This window comes from Olea europaea, chromosome 13 (genome assembly GCF_002742605.1).
Source record: "Olea europaea var. sylvestris chromosome 13, O_europaea_v1, whole genome shotgun sequence".
Classification (NCBI taxonomy): Eukaryota; Viridiplantae; Streptophyta; class Magnoliopsida; order Lamiales; family Oleaceae; genus Olea; species Olea europaea.
Window position 1 is genome coordinate 4,559,015 of NC_036249.1, and position 6,000 is coordinate 4,565,014.

The window sequence follows — 6,000 nt, forward strand, 5'->3', positions numbered from 1 at the left end:
CGTATTCTTATCCTCGATTTTTCATTATTTACAACAATTGGCTGTTAGCGGGCGCTTTGAAATGAGAGGCAGATATTTTGTTGTACTACTATGTGTTATATTTTCTTAATTAAAAATATGATTAACAAGTAAATTTCTTTGTTTTATGAACTTTTTTATCAGAAATTATTATCATGTACAAAATGTATAATTAATAAGAGGTTGGAGAGAAAAATGCTACGAAAAAGTTGAGAGATAAGTGTTACAATGAGCAAAATATTGAAGAATTTCAGCAATTAGAAAATGATAAAAAAAAATGTGGTACTAAATGCACATCGTCATATATATCTACAATATATTAAAAGTGGGGATGGTGGAGAAACTTTTAAATACCAAATTTACCCATACATATTTAACTATATGCCAACTATACACTCATAATTGGAATATCAATTTAATTAGTATTTATCATTTGGTTTAGAATTAATATACTATAGGAAGTGAGATATTTAATTGATATTTTTCATTTTGGATTGGAATTAATATAAAGAGTGAAACTAACATTCAATTATATCGAAAAAAAAAAAGAAAGTTACTTACCATTCAACTGACCATTTCGTTCTTACAATTTTTATTTTTCACCAACGAATCAATTTTAATTTTTCATCAGCAAAACTCTTATTAATCTTCATGATTTACATTATAATTCATGCAATGAGTTTTTATTTTTCATCTACAAAGCAATTTTTAATTTTCGTGCTTTACATTATAATTGATCCATTAAGTTATTAGTTAATTGAGGTTACAAATATTTTAAAGGTTGTATTAATATATTAATGAGGACATTCAATGAATAAAAAAGAAATTACACACGGAAATTCAATGACTAACATTCAATTAATTTTTTCTTTACAATTTTTAATTTTCATCATCAACAAAGCCTTTATTACCAGTTTAATTAATATTTATCTTTTGATTTAGAATTAATATAAGTGGTGAAATATTTAATTGATATTTATCATTTGAGTTGGAATTAAAATAAGGAGTGAAATTGATATTAAATTATTAAAAAACTAATAATAAATCAACGAAAACTTAGTGATTTATCATTCAATTGAATATTTTGTTCTTACAATTTTTATTTTCCATCAACAAGGCAATTTTTTTCATCAACAAAACCCTTATTAATCTTCATGAGTTACATTATAATTCATCCATTGAGTTTTTATTTTTCACTGACAAAGCTATTTTTATTTTTCATCAACAAAACCCTTATTAATTTTCATGATTTACATTATAATTCATCCATTAGGTTATTATTTAATTGGGGTTACAAAATTGAAAGGTTGCATTGATGTATTAATGAGGTAACAAATGTGCTAAATGTTGCATTAATATATTAATTGAGACATTCGATCACTAAAAAAATTTTAAAAAAATTACACACGAAAATTCAATGGCTTATCTTTCAATTGATTAATTTTTCCTTAAATTTTTTATTTTTCATCAACAAAGCCCTTTTAATCTTCATAATTTACATTATAATTTGTGTATTAAGTTCTTATTTAATTGAGGTTGCAAAATTGAAAGATTGCATTAATATATTAATAAGGTTACAAATATGTTAAATATCAGGGTTTTTAAGGTTAGCAATAATTTTTTCTACTTCCAATCATTTTTACCCTACGTATGAATGATTGGGAAACATTCAATTGATTATTTTATTCTGAAGTTTTTTACTTTTAATCAACAAAGTCCTCGTTAATCTTTATAATTTACATTATAGTTCTTGTATTAAGTTATTATTTAATTAATATATGTCATTAATCGATACATAAGACGTGTAACGCACGTGCTTAGTACTAGTTTGACTAAAATAAGCACACTGACAAAGATACCCTAGTTTTCTTTTGTTTTTTTTCACTTTATGGAGTGCTTTTATTGTTTAGATATTTAATTTTGCTTATTTTATGATAAAATTGGAAGAAAATTCAGATTGAAGAAGTTTGGATGAAATTAAATTGAAGCTATACAAAATTGAGGAAATAAGGATCAAAATAATCAAGTCTAGAAGTTGAGAACCTATCATACAAATAAAAGGACTTAGGTTGGACAAGATATTAACGTGAAGGAACAAAGTGCATGAAAGTGGAAGAAATTCTAGCTTTTGTTGATTTTCTAATTGTATACTCAAATTCTACTTGGGACATGTTTTTAACTTTTTAGACTTCTATATACAGCTTTTATAATTATTTTTTATGGTACACACAATAGAGAGAAAAACACGATTAGAGAAAGAGACGCGAATTTAGAGAGACAAATAAAAATTTAAGATCAAAGAGCAAAAAGTTGGGATCTGCAATATTTTGGAAATGGAGAAGATTCTTGGTGTAAGATTCAATTCTTTGATTTATCAAAGTATCAAAACTCGGTAATGAACTCTATTCCTATGTATTATTATTTTTTTTATTAGTATAAGTAACTAAATTCATAGTTAGGGCAAATAATGTAATACATGTGCAACCTATTATTTCAATTTTATTATTGTAGTAGTTTAAATTTCCATGTGTTGATTTTATTTATGATTTTTAATGCTTTTAACTAATTGACCACTAATGAATTGTGAATTTATAACAAGCTGAAAGGTAAGTTATAGATTTAAACTACAAGATAAAATCGGATAGTTTGGATAAAATTTTGAGATACGTCTTTATGATTATCACAATTGTTACATAGATTCCTAGAAATTGAATGCGTCTAATCAAGGCTTATTCGAATTCACATAGAAAGATAGTGAACTGACTTAGTGTGCAGTATGTATATATTACACTATTCACCACATTTAGATCCATTTTTGAAAATTCATTTAAATTAAGTTGAGGTGATTAGATTCATCTAGAATAAGAACATCATCACGTCACTATTATTCGGTTCTTTTCGTTGGCCTAAAAAAAGTGAAAGACATTGCCCTAGTTGTGGCACGTAGGAAAAAGTTATATACATTGTATGTGAAGTTAGCCTTGTGTAATTTCAATCTACTCATTACCGAGGATTAAGAGATGATTTATTAAAAAAGAAGGCTACCTATGGTGTAGAGTGAAACAGAAAAAGGAAAAGAAAAGAGATGTGAAACACACAAATGTGTGTTGAGGCAAAGCAAAACAACTAAAGTATTTTCTCTATTCGATTATGTCTTGGTCATCGATTATGAATTTTGAGAATGGTTCAGTTGATGATGAAAATAATCCCATTTCACCTGTTTTGTTCGCTTTTCGAGAAAAATAAATGAAAAAACTAAGAAAGTAGTACGAGTGAAGAAGAGAGATTAAATTGACATACATGAGATTTGGCTTTGTTGAGAAACGGTGCTTTGGGAGTTGACGTACATAAATAGATTCGAGTAGTACAACGAAATTGAGAATGGTTATCACACTCACTCAAAAGCAGAATATACGATTTGTGAAGTTTGTGAAATAATTGTTCATTCTTTTGTTTCATTAACCCGTTTGAATTGAGGAAATATTGAATGACATATGTCGAGTTAAGTATATGTGTCTAGAAATTTAGTTGAGTCTCTCTTTTGCTTTATTTGAAGACAAATAAAGGTTCAAGTTTTGGAGTTTTTGATAAGTGTAATTTTTACAGTTATTATTGCCATCAAAAGTAAGCTTTTGGGAGTGCTTATAATTTTTATATACTTAATCTTGCTTCTTTTATTATTAATTTAGATGGATAAGTTTGGATGAAATTGAATTGAAGTTGTACAAAATTGCGGAATTGAACACCAAAATAATCAAGTTTTGGAGGTGATGACCTACTATACAAATGAAAAGGATTTGGGATGAATAATAAATTAATGGGAAGGACCAACGTGAACAAAACTGAAAATTCCAGTGAACCTTGGAGATTTGTTGAAGATACTACCAGATAATCAATTTTCCAACCAGATAAAGCTCCTTTGTCAAAAAGTTGACATAATTGCACGTGGCAGTGGATGATGGGATGGAGAAATTGACTGTGTTTTAAACTGTCCAATGATAGAATGCCACGTGATGTGAACCTTGATGTTCATGTAGCATAATTGTTTTCAACTGATGCGAAATCAGATCTGATGAGATCAGGTAGTACAAGTATCATCCCTCCAAAGCTCTGATACTTCTGTTACATACCCAATATATAAGAGAGCTATCATTAGGGTTTACAAAACTAAACAAATCTGAAGAAGCAACCATAAATCTGAAGAGAAAATCCTCCAGTGCTTGAAACGCGATATGCTAAACTCTGATTACAAGGCTCCAATGCTAATGGTTCAGAATTCAGTGTTAGTGTTTCAGGCAAAGCACTAGAAATCACTTGCAAGGTTATTCAGACTCCAGATCCAACCAAGAAACATAGAGGAATAAATTATTGTCTATTGTGTAGGAATTAGGATCAAAGTGGAAATGAAGCTATTGAAGTACATTCCAGCATTGCTTGCAGTGCAGTATCAATGCAAATGCTGATAAACTGGAACCATCACATTTGTTCAAAATTGATTTTGGAATGGATGAAGCAGAAAATAAGAAATCCTTAAGTAGATACAAACAACTCCTTATATGGATGTGGAAAAAGTGCTTCAATTCATCTTTTTTATGGGCCATTGCACATAGAAATAAGGAGTGCTTCAATTTGCAAAGAATTGATCTTGGACATGTCTTACTGAACAGTGAAATTGCCTAAGCGAGGCATTTCAAGGTTATTGAATGAAGTAGAAAGCTAAAAAAAACCTGAAAAAAAGAAAGCACGGACATGGAAACATTTTGACATGTTTAGTGCGGAGGATTTGACAATTTTTAACAGAACAAGAAAAGGAAGTAAAAATATTCTTCTTGTTAGTTGAAAAGAGAAAACATTTAGAAGAATCATACTTTTTACAAATTCGGCAATTCGAAAAAATGTTACTTAAAAATAAATTATAAGCTGGATATATGTTTGAATAAGCTAAATAGTTAGTTTTAAGAACTATTACATACATCCATAATTTTTGCTCCAACATTGTTATATAACTTGTATGATTTTACTTTTCAGCATCGAAAGCCAATTGAATTTTGGATGAGCAAACAGTAGCCCAATTGGTTTCTTTTCTGTTTATTTATCTTGGAAAGATGCAACTTTGATTCTATTGCCCGGTCCTAGTAGCCACTCATTTAGGCATCAAATGACTTGTGGAGTATTTTTTTCTACTGTGCAAGGAAATTTTATACAGATTTACATGACTCTCTTAATGAGAATGATCTCTTTTGCTATATGCATCCACCTACGTAGGGGCTCGGCACAAGCTCATTTATGACATCTAGACAGCCTAAACGATCCAACCCATCTTTACACCTCTATGTGGTGCACCATTGGGTGCATAACTAATATGCTGAAGTATTGTCATCCTTCGTGTTCCATTTTTTTTTTAATGATAATTGATAAATAAATAAGAAAAACGTTAATTATGTAATAATATGAAATTTGCTTAAAATATTTCCAAGGAGAATTTTTTATACAACATGGTTGTATTTAATTATCGTTATAGAGAGAACTGAAAGGCTGAGATATGCTTGCATCAGCTTTTTGAATGTAGAAAAAATAGGTCACCAATGGAAGATGTTATGCCTCAACAGCAAAGGTGAAATTAGAGGAGGTTGAAATTGCATATTTGTATGTACTACCTACATTACATGAAATGAATATGGTGAATAAATCTAATACAGATCATCAACAAAAATTCTGAAGGGGGGAAATGGAACAAAAGCAAAGAGGAAATTAAAAATAATAATAATAAATAGAAAGCTTACATGGAACAAACCGTGGTTAATTCCATTTAGAATATTTTCATGGTTAAATACAGGCCATTTGCCAGCGGGTGCAAAATACATGGAAAAAAAGGTTGCCAAGGCCCATGGCATTACAATTACTGTGATGTTGATAAATAATCCGGATACTGTTTTATTTCACATTTGCTATGAGACGAGCTTCAACAATCTAGAGAAAACA